Here is a 24,659-nt window from a genome sequence, read left to right on the forward strand (position 1 = left end):
TAAGCACAGACAACAGTCAGAACCCGTCGCCCCACCCGTAGGCGGAGGGAGGGAGGCTACCCTCTCGTTCACCGGGGTAAACCCCAACATACAGGCGCCAAGATGGGGGGCAACAAGTATGCCCACTCCTGCTCGGTGCCTCTCAACGTGTGCAACTCCAGAGTGGAAGTACGTCCAGCCCCTCTCAAGGAGACTTGTTCCAGAACCAGAGCCATGCGTCGAGGTGAGGCCGACCATTTCTAGCTGGAACCTCTCAGCCTCGCACACTAGCTCCGGTTCCTTCCCCACCAGAGAAGTGACGTTCCACGTCCCAAGAGCCAGCTTCTGCAGCCGAGGATCAGACTGCCAGGGTCCCCTCCCTCGGCTGCTGCCCGTAACACATTGTACCCAACCCTTTTGGCCCCTACGACAGGTGGTGAGCCTGTTGGAAGGGGTACCCACGTCTCCTCTTCGGGCTGAGCCCGGCCGGGCTCCGTGGGTAAAAGCCCGGGCACCAGGTGCTCACCATCGTGCCCCACCTCCAGGCCTGGCTCCAGAGGGGGGCCCCGGTGACCTGCGTCTGGGCAAGGGAACGCCAGATCCAAAGTTTGTCTCCATCATTTGGGGGGCTTCAGGCTGCGCTTTGTCTGGTTCCTCACCTAGGACCTGTCTGCCTTGGGTAACCCTACCAGGGACATAAAGCCCCAGACAGCATAGCTCCTAGGATCATTGGGACACTCAAACCCCTCCATCACGTTAAGGTGGCAGCCCAAGGTGGGGCTTTTGAGCAATAAAACATATAAAAATCTGTTAGCCTGTGTATGCCACCAGAGTATTTAGTTTGCTAGTTGTGAGGCAAATGCTAAAGTGAGTGTTCATCCTGGAATGACAGTCATTATACTATGCATAACTTTAATCTGATTATTGGATTGTAAATAGTAACATTTAAAGTAACTATTTTCGTTACCTTCAGCAGCTGCTAACAACAATACTCTGCCACCTGTGAAAATTACATTGATCTTTGCCAATACTTAATTGCAAGTTATTTTATAATGGTAACATCAACAATGTGTCTCCACTTATAAGGTTGAACTGAATGAGAGATTGTTTAATGGTTACAACAGTACAAAGAAAGCCTTTGGTAATTGGTGCATGTTTTTGTGTGGTCCACTATTATCTCGACAACTCGAAGAAGGATTTTAGAGTCTCCCTCTCTGCCCCAGCCTCCAGATTGTGAGTTATTACCCTGCATTTGGTGTCAGAGCGTACCACACGGCACTCCTCCTGCGGCTCCACAACTCAGATGGCCTGCTGCACAGATTTGTGACATTTGTCTTAATATTAATAATTATAATGGTGTTTAGTTGCACAACTTTCATTCATTGCACAACATGTTCATTCAAGGCTGTTTTCACATTTTTTGTGCTGTTCATATTAGTCTCGATGTTTACAGTTTTCTGGAGTGCAACGCGAAGCTCAATGTAATTCACAGCAAATTTATTAACTTGACATTAACAAAGACACAGTGGGACAGATCATCCGGGAAATGATGGACAGGGAGAGCCTGACTAAAACTAACTGGATGTCAGACAAATTCTGGGGTTTATGTCTGTTTATTTCCAAGCCTAAATAAGCAATTTCACCTTCACAAACAAGCCCAAAAGCGCAGCCCACGATTCAGTCAATTTGCTAGAGACTTTAGAAAAAACAAGCTCAAAGCTGCTTATAATAATCGGGGTTGGCGACAGAAACTAGAAATAATTCCTGTTTTTCCAGCAACAAATGTGCATCTCTCTCCTCCCTCCATTGTTTACATTTCTGTCGCTGTTAACTGTCACATAGAAACGGCGGTCACTCCCCAAGATGAGCAGAGGAAATAAAATTAAATTACAAAAGAAAATAGTAACGCACAGTAACGCAAAGTGATTTCAATAAGTAACTTTAGTCTAACTACTGGATTTGAAATAGTAACGCGTTAGATTACACGTTACTGAAAAAAAGTGTTCCGACATCAGTAACTTCTAAGTAACGCGTTACTGTTATCACTGATCAGATCCCCCAAAATTAAGGAAATCAGCACTCAGAAATCAACTGGTTGATAAATCAGTTGGCCAATAAATATATCCTATATTATATATAATGTAAACAGCACTGCCAGCAATGAAATAAGGAGGTGTGTGAATGGTCTAATGATCAGACTGTTAATTGTAGGGCCCCAAAACCAAATTTCGCTTAGGGCCCCATGGAGGCTTGGGCCGCCCCTGGATTACAGGGAATATGTGATATAGAGGTAGGGCGTGTCCTGTCTCGTAATTGTCAATAAAAGTCCACAAGTCCCAAAAATAACCACAAACACTATGTGCTTTTTGTGAAATGATTCTTGGGCATATCGGTTTATTAAAACTGGCTATGCAAAGCAGTAAGGAGTCATTTATAACATACAAACAAAATGTAAGCAGTGAATAAACCCCAAAATATGAGACTTTCATTATGTTCAAGGTGAATTTAGAGAAAGAAAGGACAGATGGATGGATGGACAGACGGACGGATGGATAACCTAATTCAAACCAGATGGATTAGTGGCCTGATGGAAAATTGGACAGGTGAACAAACACATGAAACAAACTGAAACTCTAGACATTTTTGTCATATATCTTCAGACCTGTAAAATACATCTAAAGATCACAGATTTTTCTAGACCATATAAGAATCTTCCGAGTTATTCTCTACATTTGAAGTGAATGATAGTAGCATTGTATTCACAGCCTCTTGGACTAAATGTCTCAATTCAGCCTGTGATCTGACACACTCTCATTGCAGAAAGCTAACGTCTTCATTTCAGTGAGGTAACTGATGGGTATTTTTCCTTTCGAACCTACATAAAAGAACCACAGACAACGTATATGAATTTTATGGCCAAGCTTTTGCAAAAGGAGAAGACTCCGTCAACTGCTCCTCCGAGCCGTTCACAGAGCGTTCTGGTCCGCTTCCGCGTGAGCCCCTGTTTTATTGTCAAAGAAAAACAGCCAAGGGGGCAGTCAGGAAAAACAACAGAGGTCGTAAAACTTCTAACCCAAACAACTAACAACCCAGTTCCAGGTGTGATATCTGATCTACGGTCTGAGCCCGGTTCAAATCTCGGTCAAACTGTCAACAAGACAAAATACGACTGCCCACAGGCAGTTCCTAAGTTAGGAGGTATTCTGGTTGATAAGAATTTAAGGTCTGAGAAACACAGAGTTAACTGTTTCACATGAAGATGAATAGACAATTGTGACCTCCAGGTCAGTTCATACACACATAAGGAAGAGAACACTTTAAACAGAAAATCACAATAATCTATAGACTGAATGTGAACTAAAGTAATAACAAAATGATAATACCGAAAAATCTCTAACAGTAACAAGTTCTGTGGTGTTTGTGGTTTCAAGGTGGACCAAAACTCAGAGCAGACACACACACAATTTGTTAAAGCACATAAAAGATCAACAGACACAGAGGGAGAGAGAGACCAGATGAAAATGAAAGAAAAATCAGAGGCACACTGATCATTAAATCAGCCTCTGAGCTGCAGCGTGGAGGCTGCAGATAGAAGAGCCAAATCAAACAGAATGCATTTCTGATCAGAGATAAAACTCTCCATATTAAGAGCTGAGTGACAGGCTCATCGCAGACTGAAGATCAAGGCCATGTTCAAAGGCAGAGCTGGTTCAGGGGCTGTTAATATGCATATTAAGTATTCCACACACAGAAGGGCTCGTGTTTGACAAGATATGGAGCAGCGCAAGAAAGTTATCAGCCAAAGAGTCAGTGGGGAGGGTGGCAAAACAAATCCTCAGTAAAAACAGAGCATCTCACTGTTAACATGCAGTCAATATAATCTGACAGCTTCCTCAGTTAATCCAGGTCAACAATTAGAGCATTGAACTTTTAATGAGGAGAATCAGCTGGAAGTGTTAAACTAGCATTATCAGCAGTTTACTGAAGTCAGAAGAAGCTGAAACTGCCTGAAATGTTGAGCTGTTGAGATTTCTTCTGGAAGAAAAAGTGATTGCAGAGTGTTGTGTATGGCATGATTGTTTCACAGCTGGAATAATGTACGTCTAATATTGCATTATTACATACTATTAGAAAAGGGTGTTTTTAGGTTAATGCCATTTTACAGTCATAACAGAATTTAATCAGATCTGTTAATCAAAGATCTATCTGAACATTACTAATTTGTATACTACAGCCTTTTTCCTGTTATAGATGAGATCTGCAAAAGAGGTGTAAGGTAAAATGTTGGGGTAGCCCTATATGTTCTATAACGTTATTGGGGCATGCCATTAGCATTACATAGGGTTATATAGTTATTACATAGGTGCCTGCCATGTAATGCATGGCAGGCACCTATTGTTCTACACCCAATAGAATGTCTCTTTAATATTTATTGGGGCCTGCCATAAGCAATGCATAGGGAGAGCAGTGACTGACTTGCAAAGCAAGTCAGTCACTGCCTCCATGTATAGAAACTGCCTCCAAGTATAGAAACCTGACTATCTGACAGAGAGAGCCAGCCCAGGTGCAGATCATTAATTACCATAGCAACGGGTCCTAGACAGAGGCAGAGAGTATTCCCACAGCGCTGAATCAGATCTCACAATGTATTGTGGGAAGAATACATATTTCCTGTGACTATTCATGTTTTGCTTACATAAAATTATTACTTGTCTGAATTTTTTGAGTGTAAATTAAAATCTTTACTATGAAAATTGAAATTGTTTTTAGAAATTAACTATTACCAACTTTCTTCATGTTTTTGATTTTGGACCATGAGTGAGAACACCATGTGCGAAGCTTATAGTCGTCGGTCTCGGATTGAATTTCCCTGACTTTGGGTTTATACCCTGCTTTTCAATGGTGACTCATATTGTCATAATACACCTGACAATCTTTACAGTTACTGTGTTGTAGTGGTTAGGTAATTATGTCAGACCTGCATATATCTATTTTTCGCGTCAAATTTGAAACGCTGGGTTTAAAGTGATGGGCACAGTTGGCAGGCCCCTTAAAATTTCTGCAGGAATTTTCTAGTTATTCTTCCGTCACTGTTAATGCGGCTCGTACCACTGCAAGAAACCCCACAAAAAAGGTATCAAAACATGCGGCTTGATCCCGGCATCCGGGCTATTATTTTTATTGGGGTTCTGTGTAAAAATGGTGAAGTAAAAAGTTAAAAACGAGCGAAATTTCCAACTGCCGAAACAAAGAGTGTAACTGAAACCAATTGCCGCTTTTTTAGAGTGAGAAATGGAGTGGAATTTTGACCCCCCAAAAATTTTGAAATCGCTTTCATGTCTGCAAAGACTGCTCTATTGGTATGAAAGTTGGTCATGACATTGATATGCATGCCTGCTCCCGTAAAATGTTTTCAAAATTTCTCTAGGGTTGACGGTTTTCTGTCAAGGTACTTCAGAGCGAAACCACGTGACAGGGTAACCTGAGGCCCTCTCTGACATTCATTTTCAGACTTTTCTGAAAAATTTCAGAGCTCAGCGCACACCATCTTTCTTTCATCACTGCTATTACTGTGATTGAGCTACAGATATGAATCGCGGAAGTATTGGAGATGACAAATAGCGCTCTCATATGCTCCAAACGGTTTTTGGATCGGCCTTACGGATCCTGAACAGGAAGCAGTTGTTCGGACTGCTTTTTTCATCAAAACTGACTGGGTGTCTCATAGGGCTGTGTTATAAAATTGATTTTGCGACATATATCGATATTTTCTTTCCTAGAAATAAATCGATATTCATCTGCAAGTATCGTAACGTCCAACCGTCACCTTGCTCACTCACTGCTTGCTTCGCCGGGAGAGTGATTAGGTCATCAGGCTTAGAGTGATTCCTTCAGATGTTAAGTGTCAAGGTTAAAAAGGTATCAAACTATTCAGAGCAGGGTACTTGGTGCACTTTATTTACTTTACAAATGCATGTAAGCTACAGTTTGTACTGTTTCAATTAAAAGAAACATGTTTTCTCTCCACTTTGATTCATTTTGTCCAGCTGTCGACTTTAAGTCTGTGTCCATGTCCAACCAGAGCCAGGTATTGTGTGGTTGGTGCTTTTAATCAGTTTTCAGTTAAATTAATTCAATCCAACTCTATAACAGTCACAAAATGTCACCAAAATCACTCTGTCCCTCTAAAATCTTTCAGAAAATCGTAAAAGTGTATTGAATTGTATTGTTTGCTGAATATTGCAATATATATTGCATCGTGAGCAGAATATTGTGTATCGTATCGTATCATGAGATTGTTGTATCACTACAGCCCTAGTGCCTCATAAAGATAGAAATCTTTCTCCATCTTTCTGTCTCACACACGGCAGTTGGCAGAGGATTAATTGCTATAGCAACAAAATACAGAAAAAGGCAGAGCTGCTGGTTTGGACTACAAAGACTCTGTAGTTCTAAATATGGCAGAACACTTTAATACAGAGAGCAGAATAGAATGTCAGAACATGGTGGAACACTCAATTATTACAGAGGAGGGCTGAGCTGGCATTTAGAACTACTTGCTGTTTTGGGCATTATATAGCTGGATTAACCAAACCACCGTTAGACATTGGATAAGTGTGGCCATTTAAAATGAAGCATACGGAAAATTTCAAAATAAAAGCCTTGACATTTTTCACATAAGGTAATTGCTCTTTTGGGCTTAATGTTACTGGTTTAAAAAAACACTGTTACACATTGAATTAGTGTGGTCATTTAAATTAAAGCTTACTGAAAGTTTCAAAATAAAAGCCTGCATATTCCTCTCACGTTAGTGCACCGCCTATGGAGGTGCAATAATATTAGCCTTTTTAATGTTTTTTTTCTCAGGATAGTTTAGCACAAACATTAGCATTTCACTGCCACCCACTAGCAACCCCTTACCCCTAACCCCTTACCCTAATCCTAGCATTAGCCTTTTCCCTAAAGTTAGCATTAGCTCATTTTCTTATTAATTAGACATGTTTAGTATACTGAATGGAGCCTTTATCCAGGTCCCTCACCGTCCCCCACCAAAGAATTTGTAGGCTACTTTGCACTGACCATTATTTTATCATTAATATTACTATCACTATTCGAGATGTTTTGATTTTTATCCTTGTTTCTGTATTTATCATCAAAAATAATTTCCCAGAGAACAAAAAACTCATGGGAATAGAAATTATTTTCACAGGCATCTATGAAAAATGCAATGAACATTCAAGTTAAAATTGGTAGGCCTAACAGCAGCCAATCAATGGAAAAAATATTCTTGTGCCATTTTCTAGTTATTAAATCTTGCACAAAATGACCAGATAAAAGATGTACAACATGCCAGTTTAAACTTTGAACTATTTGCAAAACGATTGAGCTCTGCAACATTAAAACATGGATAGAACTGTAACTACATTAATCATAGCTCTTCTGGTGGCGCGGCTCTGTGCTGTCTTCAGGAGAATGGGACATCAGAGTATCATCCATAAAAATTCGCCCACATGGCATTTATTGTTCAAACCAGAGCTGTCAGTGGAAAAACAAAAGTTCCAAGTCCTTTTGATGCCATACAAATATGAGACAGAAACATGGATTATATCTTTATATCAGGGGTCACCAACTCCAGTCCTCAAGGGCTACCATCCTGCAACTTTTAGATTCACCTCTGCTCCAAAATGTCTGAATTCTCTCACCAGTATTCATTCCTCTCTGCAATAGGCTGGAAACGAGCAGTTTATTTAATCCAGGTGTGTTTGAGCAGAGACGCATCTAAAAGTTACAGGATGGTAGCCCTCGAGGACTGGAGTTGGTGACCCCTGCTTTATATAGACCTGTCTATTGATTTATAGATTAATAGTTGTACTGGACAGAAATTACAAAAAACAAATATGGTTCTTGATCAAATCCTAATGAGTCAAATTGAAAGTGTCATGGAGTCGTCAGCCTCATGACATTAACACTGACATGAAAAATAATATTGAAGATATAAATATATCAAATCTAATTAAAAACATAAATAAGTGATAAGTTCTTTACTGTTATGGTCTGTAAGATATATTTATTCTCAGTATTAGATGTGGTCTTAACAAACCCATGGCACTTCAACAATATTATTTTACCTTTTATCTCGAAATCGTCTCTGTTTATTCTTGCCATACAGTCTCTGTATTAATTATTGCTCTAAAGGTCTTGCCATACCAGTTTATTCCTCTGTATTTACTTTAGTTTCTTAGTTTATTCTTGCATTTTCTTCTTCATTAATGTCCATTTAGTTTCCTTTGATTAGTATTATCCTCTCTTGGTTTATTGCTATGTCCACTTTAGTTTCTTTCCTGTTGCTAGATTTATTATATCGTTTACCATCGCTCACCATCTTCACTCATCACCTGCTGCTCCGTCTAATCGTCATGACGTGTTTCACATCATGTGTTGATTTTTTCACTGTTCAACGTCGGATTCTTTGTTTTTATGCCATAATTCACATATAGTTTGTTGCTCTGTTTTATGTCCCGCTTCTCCTGTTTCAGAGTTTTGCGCAATGTGCGCGTCTTTTTTTTTTTTTTTTTTACCCCCTAAAGTGCAGGGCGGTCGGGAAACGTGTCGATGGGGAAAAGGCAGACTGACATAAACCTTTTAAGACAACGGAAACAATTTCTGCAGTCTGATTATTGAAATTTAAAAGTGCTGTGTTGTTCTATCACCCCCGTTTCATACCGGACCTTACAGCACCGATGTTAACGCTATAAAATGAACGCTCTCTATCGTGGTGTCACCATGGAGGGATTTCTTTATTTAAATGGGTTCATTTGTCAGAGGGATACACAGTGAGGGTATAGTGATTTTAGCTACCAGTAGCAGAAGAACAGAGCTGCGCCAAGAAGCTACAAACACTGAATAGAAGAAGAGCTGCCATTGATACAGTTGCAGCCAAGCATGGTTTAATGTTAAACAATACAGTTTTACCAAGTTGCTCAAAGTCTAAACTGACATTGTTGTGCATTTAAGGTGTAAAGTTTACCTTTGACCAAACGCCCCCCAAAGGAATCCCAGCGCCGCCCCTTTTGTAAAAATGTCCGCCAGCGCCCCCTGCCGTCCTCTGAACGCCCCCTGGGGGGCGGTACTGCCCACATTGAGAACCGCTATTATAACCAATCCTCTTTCCATCCATCAAGTTGGATATCATTTTGGCACAGCCAAGTGTAAAAGACAGACCAGACTACCCAAAATTTATCAAGCTTATTCTTAGTAAAATAACTGATTTTCTCAAGTGCAAAGTAGAACATCATTTGTGTGGTCCATTGTGAAATTCCACATAATGCCCTTTCTTCCAAGAGAGTGCAATGCAGCGTTTAGCTTCCAAAAAAGAGACATTGAGTAAGGATCTCAAGTTGTTTGGGATAACAAAGTATTCAGGATAAATATTCAAGATGCACATTTTAGGATTCAAAGGAACCTTTTTACCAATCATCTGACCAATCACAATCAATACATCCTTCCAAAAAGCCAACACTCGAGGACACCCCCACATACAATGAAATAAAGAACCTTTTTGGGAAGTACATTTAATGCAAGTGTCAGGAATATTAGGGTTAAAATGATGCAGTTTAACTGGAGTGATGTATTGCCTAGTCAGCCATTTGTATTGTAATAATTTGGAATTTGTGTTAGCAGATTGTGTATGAATCGAAGTGAAGGCTTCTGACTACTCCTCACTCGACAAGCTCTCTCCCAAGTCCGTTTCCCATGCTTTTAGGAGGTAGGCCGAAGATTCTTTACATTTGTCAACAAACAAGGAATAAATTAGAGACACCTGTCCTCTGTCATATAGGTGACTTACAATAATGTCTTCTAATGAAGACAAAGAGGGTAGATCAAGATTATTTTGTTGCTTGGATAAAATGAAATTCCGAACTTGAAGATATTTATAGAAATGTTTAGTAGGAATGTCATGTTTGTTTTTAAGTTCTTTGAATGACATAAATACTCTCCCTATAAAAAGATCAGATACCTTAGCTAACCCCTTAGCACAGTGTTTTTCAACCACTGTTCCGCGGCACACTAGTGTGCCGTGAGTAATCGTCAGGTGTGCCGTGGAATTTCACCTATGGTACCGTATTTTCCGGACTATAAGCTTCTACTTTTTTCCTAAACTTTGAACCATGCGGATTGTAGCCCGGTGCGGCTTTTCTGTGTATTTTTCTTCAACCACCTGGGGGCTCTCTAGCAGGAAGTGAATCATTAGAAGTCAAAATTGTAAATCAAAGAAGAACGCGTTAATTTTCATTTAGAACAACCACATGCTAGCAGCAGGCACGACAGAGAAATGTTTTCAAACTCATATGATGCAGCTCTTAAGTTGAGGGCTGTCGATCTGGCACTACAGGAGGGACATAGAGCCGCTACACTTAAGCTCGGTGTGAACGAAATAATGGTTAGTAGTGTAATTTTCTTACCACTAGGTGGCAGGAGGTACAGAGCATTTACATTAAAACAAGAGAATTAGTGATGCATGAATGTTACAGGTAACTATCTATCTAGCATCTAGCAAGACTGTGACGACAGTCTTGCTAGAGACAGTGAAGCTCAGCAGTAGTTGGAAAGAACATGGCTCCATTTCCCACAACATAACTGTGTGAAATGAGCTTCTCAAGCCTGGCTACTATAAAAACAAAACCAGAGAGAGACTGAGAGCTGTTGAGGAAGAGCTTTGTCTTTCTTCAATTTCTGCCAGGAAATCAGCTGTTTTCATCCAAATATGCACAGGTTTCACACTAGACGGGTAAAATATACAGATATTGACATTTTGTACATGCAAATCTTCATATTGTAACAGTGAAATCTTTCCCAAATATTATTGCTTCTTTCAGAATAAGAATTATTTTCTGTATTCCGGCTATAAGAATGCTTGTGGATTAGTTTGTAAAACACTTTGACGTTTTCTACAACTTCTTTAAATTAAACACCACAGTGTTTTGGCCCTGTTCCGGTGTATTTTTGAAGTGGACATTGTTAATGCACAGTATTCAGCCACGCCCCTAACTCCTCCTAACCTCCAGCGGACTGACTACTGACCAGCTCTCCATCTCACGGGTCCGAAAAGCCTCTAATTCCTGGGTATTACCGCAAATAAGAATGTAGAGAACTTTAGTTTAAGCTGGGAGCGAGAAAGATTCGTCTAAGCTCTAACTACCTTCATCCAGACGTTATGACCCGCTTCAGTCCATGATTCAGACATCGGAGTAGCCCCGCCGGTGTCCGAGCTCATAAACCACGTCTGTTCACGGTAGCTCTTTCCCTGTTATTAACGTGCACTTCTTACCGGCTTAGATAATTTTAGAGACTAGGAATAAGTCCCCGGGTCATTATTTATCTGAACTAAAGAACGTACGAAGCCACCCTAATTTACTAGGACCACAAACACTGGTTTTACAATAATCAGAAGAATTAAATCTAGTTGACTCAAATAATTTAACTGTCCACAACATCAAATTAGACTTTAGTATTTTATTACCAAGCTTTAGCAAGGGAAAAGACATACAGCTTATCAATAAAAAAATAAGAAATTAATATTTTTAAGAATTTTCAGAAATTACTCCTACTTCTAACCCTACACTGTGCCTTAATCAAAATAGAGGCAGTATTACTCAAACCCAGATGCAGAGACGATCTTGGCAGCAGAGAACTTTAACGTCCATGGATGGAGTCCTGTCTTTGTCTTGGCAGAATCCTTTTAGAATAGATCCAAAGTTGAACTGGTGAGAATCCTCAACGAACTCAGTTCTTTATCCATAAAAGATCTTTATCTATTAACCATGTCCACTGCAGCATCGTTGAAATCTTTTGGGTTGAGTGTGGGGCCGCAGTCGAATCAGAATCCCGGGTTGTGGGTAAACGGATCTTGTCCCTTTCTTGTGCAGCGCGTAGTCGTCCTGGGGTATCATCACGCAGCCCTCCGTTGATTCTGCATCTCCGTGTGCTCGACTCGAACGCTGCGGAACAAAGAACCCTGATCCTCCTGTCTGGTGTCTTTTTATTCTTATCAGCAGCCGCTCACTTTCTTTCCTCACGTACGTTTTTCCTTGGCGTCAACTGCCTTTTGGTTGGCCTCAACCTTCAGATGAACTCCCTTGTTTTTTAGAACTGAACTTTCTGAAGTTCTCTGTTTGCCCTCTGCACCTGTTTCCTTCATGCATCTCAAAAATCTCACTTCCTGTTTATGCTTGGACAGATGATCTCATATCCATCACCATCTTGGAGACATGATGTCTGTTCTAATGACCTAATGCCTTGGTCACCTCTGCTCTCCTTTCGGTTCCTCTTTTCCCCTGACCTATCACCTACCATCTACCTCCAACACAACATCAGTGACCTTTAGTTACAGTTACACCTTTTACACCATTTCAAGTTCAATGTCAAAATCACATTTATACATTTATAACATTTATTTTCTCTGATTTAGCATTCATTTGTAATTTTATAATAACCATTACGTGTTAGTTACTCTTATTATAATCATGATGTGATTTATTACAGACATTTCTGAAAAGAAACCAAGAATAATCCATTATTCCAATTATTTGATACCATGTTACAGTTACTTCTTTCACCTGTAAGTACTTCCATAAGTTTAAGAGTAAGTGTAAATATTCTTATAATCAAACCAACATCAACCACTGGTTAACCCAATATTAATTATTGGTTTAATCATAAGTTATCATTATTAATTTAAGTATTTTACTCTGGGTTTTATCCAATTACTCAAAATGTTTAGATTTTATTCTTTAAACCTTTAATGCATCGAAATGAGCAATCTGAACTATTTTTATTCACTGCAGACTGGAAACTTCCTCTTTCTTCAGGAAACCTGCTCTTCCTGTTCCATGACTCTCTTTCTGTCTGATTATGATTTTTTATGATTAAATAGAAAAAAGTAGAATTAAAGCAAAGTTTGCAGGACACTATAACAACACACACAACCAGATTAATTTTTTTTACCGTCTGACTCTACTGTTGGGTCTTGATGTCACCTGTGTAATCAGTTTTAAAGATAACTTTATTTATTGTTATTATTAAACTAAAATCTCCAGCATGGGGAAGTGGGATGAGCTCGACTTTTCTCAACAACATGTAACGTGCAATTTGAAATAAATGTAAAATGTGATAAAAATAAATTTTTTGTTTATTTGATTTCCATTCAAGACACTTTGATAAGAATGACTATATATATAATATAGGTGGCTACAGAGTATCTTTGTTTACATTTTTGGTTGGTGGTGTGCCTCGTGATTTTTTCAATTAAAACAGTGTACCTTGGCTCAAAAAAGGTTGAAAAACACTGCCTTAGCAGACCAGAGTTTAAAACCTGGGTCTGCTCTACCTGGACCAAAGTCCCTGTTTCCAAAAATGGGTGAGAACTGGGATAGCTGTTGCTTTTTTCCCAAATAATCAAGTACTTTTTGCCAGACAAGCATTGTATTTTTCAGAAAAGGGTTTTTTGTTTGTTTAATAAGCTTTTTCCTGTCTGATGAATACAAGTATAAGTTTATAGGAATAGAGATCAGCTGGGACTCCATTGTAACCCATGCTGGGGGCTCTCTGGAAATAAAATAAAACATAGCTGCCCTGATCTGAGCTGCCCAGAAATACCATAATAAATTAGGCAGATATAAAATGGACAGTCTCACTCTAGGACGCTTACTGTTCCAAATGAAGTTGGATAAAGTTTTATCTCCTTAAAGAAGGAGAGGGGAGGGAAAAGTGGAACTGATTGGAAAACGTATAAAAATTTTGGCAATATTTTCATTTTTATAATATTGACGCGGCCTATTAAGGAAATGGGTAGTCTGGACCATCTTTCTATTAATTGCATAACTGATTCTGTAAGGCAGTTATAATTTATTGTAGGAGTAACTTTAACAGCTAGATAGGTAAATCCTTGTTTAGACATATGGAGTTGAAACTGGAGGATTGAGACGTTCTTTTTCTGATAGGTACAGTATTTCAGATTTAGCATCATTTACCTTATATCCTGAAAAAACTCCAAAAGACTTAATTAAATCAGTTATTGTGGACATGGTGTTACCCAACTTGGAGCAAAACAGGATTATGTTGTCTGCATACAAGGCTATACGATGTTCTAAGCTCCCTAATCTTATACTGGTTATATTATCATGTTTGCGAATTGCCATAGCTAAAGACTCGATGGCCAATGTGAACAACAGAGGAGAAAGGGGGCAGCCCTGCCTTGTCCCACGTTTCAATTTAAAGGGAGATGAAGTTAGACCATTGGTTAAGATTTCAGCTTGTGGGTTTGAGTAAAATTAGCTTTACCCAGCTAAGAAATTTCCCCCCTATACCAAAGCGTTCCATAACAGCAAACATATATTGCCATTCTATCCTGTCAAAGGCCTTCTCTGCGTCCAGCGACAGGATAGCGTTGTCTGGAACTTCAGATTTCTCAAAAATTACATTAAACACCCTTCTGATGTTGTGAAAACCCTGTCTTCCTTGTACAAAACCATTTTGATCAGGGTGGACCATCATGGGTAAAAGTAGCTCCAACTTCCTAACTAACACTTTACACAAAATTTTAACATCGTTATTAATAAGAGAAATTGGCCTATATGAGCTACATTGAGTTGCAGGTTTACCTGGCTTCAGGAGTAGGGAGATGATTGCTGTATTAAGTGAGGGAGGGAGAGATCCTTTACTAAAGGATTCTTGATACATGTCAAGCATAGGAGGCCCTGGGCTCTTACCACCTTTCAAACCGGATATAGCCTCAGATAATAATTGTGCATTGAGCTCAAAATTAAGTGATTTTAAGGATTCATTATCTAGGGGAGTAAATTCTAATGAATCCAAGAAATCAGTTTGTGCCTGGGGAGCTAGGTCTGAGTAGTCTGAGCTATACAATTTGTAGTAAAAATTTGAAAACCTGCTGTTTATTTCTTTTAGGTCAGATGTAAACACCCCTTCAGCTGTTTGAATTGAGTTTATTGCTTTATCTGTTTGTTCCTGTTTGATACGCCAAGCCAACAACTTACTAGCCTTTTCACCTTGTTCAAAATACGATTGTTTCAGTCTCATTAAACTTTTAATTGCTTTATTTGTAGACAGCATGTTGTATTTAGCTCTTAACCTAAGAAATTCTGTGTTTAGTTGGGTTGAATGATTATAAAATAGTTGTATTTCTATGTTTTTAATAGATTTTTCTAGTTGTTCCAATTCTTGTTTGTTAGTTTTATGCTTGAAGCTGGTAAAACTGATCACTTGGCCTCTTAAGAATGCCTTAAAGGCCACAGTAGCCGAGGTTTGGTTCAGTTCAAAATACATATCTATTTTTATTCCAATAAATTGTATGAAATCTGGGTCGCTAAGCCAAATTGATTGTAGACGCCACATAGATGAAAAGGAAAGATTAGGAACCTTAAGGCAGAATGACACCAGAGCATGATCAGATATAATACAACAATACAACTATTAGTAATGTGTGGAACTAGATCAGCTGAGACTAAATAGTAATCAATTCTTGAATATGTTTGTCAAGAATAGCATGAGAAAGAAAACTGATTAGGATGCATATTTCTCCATATGTCAACCAAATTGAGATCTTTCATAAAGAGCGTACAGTTAAAATCGCCTCCTATGATGTACCCTCCAGGAAGAGACACTACAGACAGAAACAGGTGTCTAAAAAAGCAGGGTTATCATTATTTGCCACGTAAATATTGACCAAATTTAGTTTCACAGACAGAATCACATGTTGTACAATTAGATATCTGCCATATCGATCCTCAGTTACATTGATGAGCTGGAATGGCACCAAGCTGTGGATTAGTGTAATTACGCCCCTCGAGTGTGAGCTAAAGGAAGCAGAAAAAACCCGACCATGCCATCTTCTCCTCACTCTACAAACATCATCAGGGGTCAAATGAGTCTCCTGGAGGAAAACTATCTTAGCCTTTAATTGTTGAATCCTTTTCATCACCTGTTTCAGTTTGACAAGTTTATTCAGACCTCTTACATTCCAAGAGGTGAAGTGAAGGACAGAGGCCATCAGAAAAAAGGAAAAATTATTTCAGCCATGGTATGTGTATTTAAGAGTGAGCTGCAGAGGGAAAACATGTGTTCTTTGTGTTCTTTGGTGCCATCTGGTCAGCAATAACTAGTACAATTGACTGAAGAAACGAGAAGCAAGATAGTACAGGTTGTTAATTTAGTTTTTTAGAAGAAAATTGGAGAGGGCTCCACCGCACGTCCGTTCAGCACCACGACATGACTGGAAGTCCCTGATCTCGCTAGTTGTCTTCAGCACAAGATCAGTCTGGCTAAAATGAATCATGTTATCTCAACATGATTAAATTTCATTAAAGTTAAGTTATTGAATTTCTTATTTATCCAACATGATTTTATCAAGTTTTCGTTTGAAACATGAAATTATTGTGTTAAAAGTACATGATATTCTTTTGTTAATGTAATAACCCCCTAAGTTCATTTTTTTGAGTATACAAACAGAGATGGTGCCTACGGCTCTACAGACTCCCTGAACATGAGAATGAAGATCTGAAAGAGAAGGTTACAGCCATCTGTCACAAAAATGCATCTGATCTTGGATCAAAAGCACCTGAAGGAATCGACGTAGCTCATTGGCTGGGGAAACGGATCAACAGTAAGACCAGAGCAATCATCGTCCTGTTTGCTTACCGTTCAGTGAGGGACATCATCTGGAGAAGTGCAAAAAAAATAACATCTACCTGAGAGAGAACAAACTTTGTTTCGGCGAAGACCTTTCCAAGGAAGACAAGGATGCTCTGTGGCTTATCATTGAACAGGCTCGCAAGGATGGGAAGAGGGCCTACTTTGTGGGTCGTAAAGCTTATGTGAATGGAAAGGAAATTTGAAGGGCTTCTGGAGAATAATGTTTTTTACTCAGCAGTAAACACTACACTTTACAAATGGTTTAGCTAATTTTGGTAGTGGCTTCAAATTTTATTTTAGGAGTCATCTTAAATGGGTGACGTTTTTTAAATTACTTTTCTTTAACTTTCAGAAAGCACGGAGCTATCTTTTTTATCTGTTAATGCAAGGGGTCTGCGTAATGATATAAAACATAAAGCATTTTTTCTTTTTTCCAAAGAGACGAGAGTAGATTTTGTTTTTCTTCAGGAATGCCATTCATGCTTACAGTGGTGGGAAGTAATGAAGTACAAGTACTTTGTTACTGTACTTAAGTACAATTTTCGTGTATCTGTACTTTACTTAAGTAGATTTAATAATCGGTACTTTCTACTTTTACTCTACTACATTTTACAGTAAGTATCTGTACTTTCTACTTCACTACATTTCTACAAAACTGTCGCGCTACTCGTTACATCCAAGTCGCGTTGCTCTTTTTTTCCGTTAAAATGTGAAGTTCAGGGTCTTAAGGTGGCGCCGTGAAATCCAACCAATAACGTGACTTAGTGTCTGTTGTCACCCATCGCCTCCACCTTTACTCGCACTCGGAGCTCCAGACATGCGCAGTGGTTTCCTCTGAGCGGGAGAAGATGTCTGTCTTATTGTCAGTTATATAATAGCGCTGCATAAATCATAAGATATGGCGACATGTAAAATAAGCAACGCTTTGCTTTCAAGGATGGTGGGGGCTTAGTCCAACTTTTAGCGTCACTTCGAAGGAAAGCTTAAAGAAAGTTAAGCTCCGTGGACGTGATGCTAGCAAAGCTAACTGTACTGAGTCAGATGTTGCATCAGCGATGAAAAAAAGTTGTCACTCATGGCTGAATTATTGTGTGGAGGTGTTGACTGAGGTGTCGCAAGTATGGGACAACGCTGTGACCAAGGTCTGCATTGATATGACATTCTTCTGGACGGATCTTTACTGATTAAATTTATTTCAGCTCTAAGTATTTAATATCTAGGTGTTTTATGGGAATGTGGATCTTTCAGATCAATTTGAGAACCAATTTTGATAGGTAAAACTTAATTTTATTGTGTCACGTTGCCCGGGGTGCTGGTCTTGACTTGGGTGGGGGAGGACATGTAGTCAAGACCACCTACCCAAGACCACCTTCTTTCCATCCCCTTTCTGTTGGATTTCTTTCAAAATAAAAGCCACTAATGGCAAAAAAAAAGTGAAGTTCATGCTATGTTAGGACAGGAGACAAGATGTTTCCATCCCTGAAATTATGATGCATAGAATCACATATCTAAGTCTAATTATGTTATAGAGTAAACACGAATAAAACATGCTTATCTGTGGCATTGTTCATTAAAATGGCACATTTCTGATGTATTAAAATTAAATACAATCGGTTCACTTAATGATATCGTATCAGAGATTAGGTATTGCATTCAGCAAGTACTTTTACTTTTAATACTTAAGTATTTTTAAAAGCCAGTACTTTTTTACTTTTACTTAAGTACAAATGTTAATGTGGTAGTTTTACTTTTACTTGAGAACATTTTTGTCTGTGTATTTGTACTTTTACTTAAGTACATTTGTTGAGTACTTTCTCCACCACTGCATGCTTAGAAGATGAATATTTTTGGAAGAATCAATGGGGCAAATATATATGGTTAGCACACGGTTCAAACAAATCAATATTAAAGATAACTTCAAAGGTAAAGTTTTAGATGCTACATCTAATAATAGAGGTCATTGGATTTTCATAGTGGTTGAATTTCACTCTTAAGAAAATAACATTTCAAGAATCAGAATTATAACCATAAATATTGCCCAGCAAAAAGATGTAAAAGAGCTGGAGGACACCATGTTTTTTCTTGGTACTAAGTTTCCATCAGCAAAGGTTATATTAGGGGGAGATTTTAATATGATCTTTTCCACTCAACTGGATAGACATCCCTCTAGATTTAGAAACGGACAACCATCTTATGGACTTCTCCAACTGGCTAAATTTATTAGACATTAGGAGACATCGTCATCCTACATACAGGGGCGACTGTGGCTCGTCTTGTGATCGGAAGGTTGCAGGTTCAATTCCAGCATCCTCCTGCCACATGTTGATGGGCCCCTGGGCAAGGCACTTAACCCTAAATTGCCTACTGATCTGCGTACACATTTATATGTACACTGATATGGTCCAACATAACAATGCTTATATAATACATAAAAACAAATCATTATTTCTTCATAAGTGGGTTGACAATAATATTAATTTGACAAATCAGTTACTTGACAGCAATGGTGAGTGGTATACTTATGAGCATTTTATGAACACCAATAACATAGAACTATCTCAAAAAGAATTTGAAATGGTCATTAAATCTGTTCCTCATAGTTTGCTCTGTTTAGCACAATCCAAACATCTAAACAATTTAAACCTTCATGACTTAATTTCAATTGAAGGAACTAATATAATGAATAAGAAATTTACAAACAGGTTTATCAGAACTCACTTACAAACTTTCTCCACTCCCATAAGTAAACATAGATGGGATTATCTGAGCAAAAAAATTGTGGAGTGCAATCTTTTTAGTGCCTCATAAATATAATTACTAACAGAATCAAATAATTTTTATTTAGGATTTTACATAGACATTATCCAGTTAAAAATAACATTTGTCGCTTCTCCAGATGTCAGCAACAACTGCTCTTTTTGTCAGTGTGAAGGTGAAAGTACTGAACATTTATTTGTGGAATGTTCTCACATTACAATATTTTGGTCGGGCTTGCAAAAACTCCTTACAGAAAAAATTGGAAAAAAATACAGTTTTATCAAATTTACATATTTTACTCATATTTAACAATTTAACTTTTTCTTCAGATGAAATATATATAGTGAATATTATTATAATCTTAGCAAAATATTATGTCCACAAGATGAAATGGAGTGAAAAAAAATCCCCTCTTTTAATAATTTTCAAGAAACTGACTTAAAAATGTATATTGCGTCTGTTGAAAAACTTAACTTTAATAATAAGAAGCTGGTAAAAACTTTAACTCTTCTCCAAAAATTTTACTTAATCTCATAAGCAGATCCCTCAGTTTTTTTTTTTGTTTTTTTTTGCTGTAATATATCCTTCTTCATTTTCATATGTATTTGAATATATTTGACACTTTTTGTTATGAAAACTATAACTGAAAAAGTACACAAAGTTTCATTTTACCAATGTAAATATATTTCTTTAACTTTTGTCTCTCTAGACTTTAATATCAACACCCTGAATGTCTGTAATTATTCTTTATTTGTTTTTATTATATTTTAATATTTGTCATTGAATTAACATCCATATGTATGTTCATGTTATTTGTTTGAAATAAAGTTATATAATTAAGAAAAGGTGTCTGTTCTATCCTTGAAGCTCTTCCGTCCTTCCTTTGAAAGTTTCTTTCTCAGTTCCAGATTCTTGATGTTTTTTTCCTAAACAGATGTAAAGTTCCATCTTTCTGACCTAATGCCTGCTTTTGTTTATTTATTTATTTATTTATTTTTTAGCTATTTTTAATTATTGTAGTATACTTCAGACCTGTCTGGATTCTCTAAGTAGAGGACTGTTTAAATGGCAGCAAAGTTTGAGTTTTCACAAAAATAATTGTTGCCAGTAGGATTAAACGGGTTAAGAGGAATAGGTCTCAAACTAAAGATGAGCAAATCCAGATCCTCTAAAGAAAACAGGGGAATGACACTTTATCTATCCATCCATCCATCCATTATCTTTACACCCTGGTCCCTTATGGATGGATCAGTAATCTGATCTATCCATTTTCCTTTACACCTTTGTCTCTTAGTGGGGTTGAGAGGGGTACTGGTGCCTATCTCCAGCTAAAGTTCCGGGCGAGAGGCGGGGTACACCCTGGACAAGTCGCCAGTCTGTCACAGGCAATGACCCTTTATTCGGACCTACTATAGAAGCTTCAAATCACATGCCATCTTCTGCTTTATTTCTCCAGACTAAAATAAATACTATGATGCGTCCTTCTTAGAGTTCTCCAGACATTGGAATACACAAAATCACACACAAATTACTAACTTTTTTGTACTGTTGTAACCATTGAATCTTCCCTTCAGTTCAACTATTTAAGTGGAGACACTTTGTTGATGTTACCATAATGTTACCATTATGAAATAACTATTATCAAAGATTAATGTAATTTTCACAGGTGGCAGAGCGTTGTTGTTAGCAGCTGCTGAAAGTAACTAACTTTTAATGTAACCTAGTTACTTTCCAAATCAAGTAGTCAGCAATCTAACTTAGTTACTTTTTCAAGGAGTAATCAGTAATCTGATTAAAGTTACTTTTTCAAAGTAACTATGCCATCACTGCTTACGACCTAGAAGGGTAGAATGTTTACTAATGGTTACCAATTAACCCAATCATTTCCAGATACTACTAAACTTAACTCGTGTTTTACCAAACTTCTGAAGTTAGGTAAACTAGAACCTTAAAACGTACAGGGAACATTTTATTCCCAACTCTGGAATAAATCAGAGAGGCTTTACTCTCCCATAATTTCATAATTCTGTAATTAACTTGAAGATGTTTTTTATTTTTTTTTCCTATTTTTCATCTGGACACAACTTAAGCCGCTGACTCCCGCCCAGCCTTTATTTATAACTTTGAGATGAAATTAGATCAGAGGACACAGCGCACCATTTATTCTGCTGCTGAAACCAACATTTCTTTAGCTGTGTGAGATAGGTGGAGATGAGGTGAAAGCAGTGAAGTATAATTACTCTTTAAAAAGACAGGTTCCTGCACCCAAAGCCATCTGACAAGAAATCACACCTGTTCAAACTTTTAAAATCCGTGTTCAGTCAGATCGACTTTATATTTGAAAAGAATGCAATGAGATTCGCCTTTTTATTAGTATGTCACACAACATAACAGCAGTTCCAACGTTTAGAAGAAAGCATCAACAAGGTTTAAACACTAACATTATGTGTGAGAAAGTTTAACATTCCAGCATTAGAAAACATTCCCTTAGAGGTGATGGAAATCTACATACTGTTCTCCTATGCCACACAGCTGTCTGAGTGTTTCTATTCAAAATACAATGTCTTCTGGGGCGGCTAGAGTAAGCTTACAAAGGATATTAGTTGTCAGTACTGTTGACTACTATTGACTGATACTACTTTGTAATACAAATCAAAGGTTAATTTGACAATTAGTTTTGAACATGTATGTCAATTCTAAATTTGAAGAAACCTAGCGGGAAAGTCTGTTTTGGATAAGCTACAGACAATGATGAATAAAGGTTGCTGTTTTATTCACAACATGTAAATTTCTAGTTTGAGTCATTAGAGTGGATTCATACATGGTTAGAGTGATTAAGGTGGAAATGGGTCAGCTCGTTTGAACCAGTGCTATCCTATAAATGCATTGTGGCCAAAAGGCTACTGTCAGTCTGAATGGGCAAAGCGTCATGAATGACTGCACATGCACAACTCTCCTTGATTATGAGGAATTAGTTGTTCATTCCACTGATTAGACTGATAAAATTTTAGCACAAGTTCTCATAAGAACATTGTAAAGATTTTATTTTATGCTTTCAAGGTGAATTTATCAGCATGTATATTAATAGTTACAGCCGCCCCTGCAGTTTTTCAATTACAACTCTCCTTTAACGACACTGCAGTAAAGCGCTCCTGTGAAGTGCTTGTTAAGCATGAATTAGAGTCTTACTGTTGTTGTAAAGCCAGTTCTTCAGTGAAGAACTCAACAGAGAAAACAACAAAGAGACAAACTAAAGGACTGAAAGAATTTATCCAGACTGGAGGTTGGCAGGGAAGACTATTCCATTGATGTTAAAGTTTGCTTCTGTCCAGTTAGAGATTGCCAATATTTTAGACAGAGTAAAGTAACCCAATCAGTAACATAACAGAAATGTAACAAACACGTTTTTGTGAAGTGAGCTTGGATAGCAATCCTGCAAAACAAAACTTGGTGGAAAGAATTTTACAGTGACAAGTTTGCCTCAAATTTAAAATGTAAATGTAGTAAAATTGTTGGGGTTGTCAAGAGTAATGAATGTCACATATTTTCTAAAAAGCTATTGAAATGAAAAAATGATCTAAAACACTAGTTTTGATTACTTGTGACTTTATTGGATGTGACTTAAGGCTCTCTCGTACCCATCCATCCATCCATTTTCTGCTGCTTATCCGGGATCAGGTCGCGGGGGCAGCAGCTTCAGAAGGGTGGTCCCAAACTTCCCTCTCCCCAGCCACTTCTTCTAGCTCCGCCGGGGGAACTCCAAGTCGTTCCCAGGCCAGCCGAGAGACATAGTCCCTCCAGCGAGTCCTGGGTTTTCCTCAGGGCCTCCTACCGGTGGGCCTCACCAGGGAGGCGTCCAGGAGGCATCCTGACCAGATGCCTGAGCCACCTCAACTGGCTCCTCTCGACGTGGAGGAGCAGCGGCTCTACTCTGAGTCTCTCCCGGATGACCGAGCTTCTCACCCTATCTCTAAGGGAGAGCCCAGCCACCTGCGGAGGAAACCCATTTCGGCCGCTTGTATCCGTGATCTCGTTCTTTCGGTCGTGACCCAAAGCTCATGACCATAGATGAGGGTGGGAACGTAGATCGACAGGTAAATCAAGAGCTTCGCTTTTTGACTCAACTGTCTCTTCACCACGACAGACCGGTACAGCGCCCGCTTCACGGCAGACGCTGCGCCAATCCGCCTGTCGATCTCCCGTTTCCTTCTTCCCTCATTCGTGAACAAGATCCCAAGATACTTAAAGTCCTCCACTTGAGGCAGGACAACCCCCCTGACCCGGAGAAGACACTCTACCCTTTTCCGGCTCAAGACCATGGCCTCGGATTTGGAGGCACTGAGCCTCATCCTGGACGCTTCACACTCGGCCGCGAACCGCTCCAGCGAGAGCTGCAGATCACGTTCCGATGAAGCCAACAGGATCACATCATCCACAAAAAGCAGAGATGCAATCCTAAGGCCACCAAAACGGATTCCCTCAACACCTCGGCTGCACCTAGAAATTCTGTCCATGAAAGTAATGAACAGAATCTGTGACAAAGGGCAGCCTTGGCGGAGTCCAACTCTCACCGGAAACGAGCCTGACTTACTGACGGCAATGCAGACCAGACTCTGACACTGGTCATACAGGGACCTGACAGCCCGTATCAAAGGGCCCGGTACCCCATACTCCCGGTGAACCCCCCACAAGGTCCCCCAAGGGACACGGTCGAACGCCTTCTCCAAGACCACAAAACACATGTAGACCGGTTGGGCAAACTCCCATGCACCCTCCAGGACCCTGCTGAGGGTGTAGAGCTGGTCCAGTGTTCCACGACCAGGACGAAAACCACACTGCTCTTCCTGAATCCGAGGTTCCGCCCACCGGCCCACAACGTCCCGAGTTGAGGTCAGCAGCACACCATCCCCACTATAAACAGTGTTGGTGCTGCACTGCTTCCCCCTCCTGAGACGCCGGATGGTGGACCAGAATCGCCTCGAAGCCGTACGGAAGTCTTTCTCCATGGCCTCTCCAAACTCCTCCCACACCCGGGTTTTTGCCTCAGCGACCACCTGAGCCGCATGCCGCTTCGCCCGCCGGTACCCATTTGCTGCTTCTGGAGTCCCACAAGCCAAAAAGGCCTGTTAGGACTCCTTCTTCAGCTTGACAGCATCCCTCACCGAAGGTGTCCACCAACGGGTTCGAGGGTTGCCGCCGCGACAGGCACCAAC

This window comes from Poecilia mexicana, unplaced genomic scaffold (genome assembly GCF_051168715.1).
Source record: "Poecilia mexicana isolate PSO_F unplaced genomic scaffold, ASM5116871v1 scaffold_20, whole genome shotgun sequence".
NCBI lineage: Eukaryota > Metazoa > Chordata > Actinopteri > Cyprinodontiformes > Poeciliidae > Poecilia > Poecilia mexicana.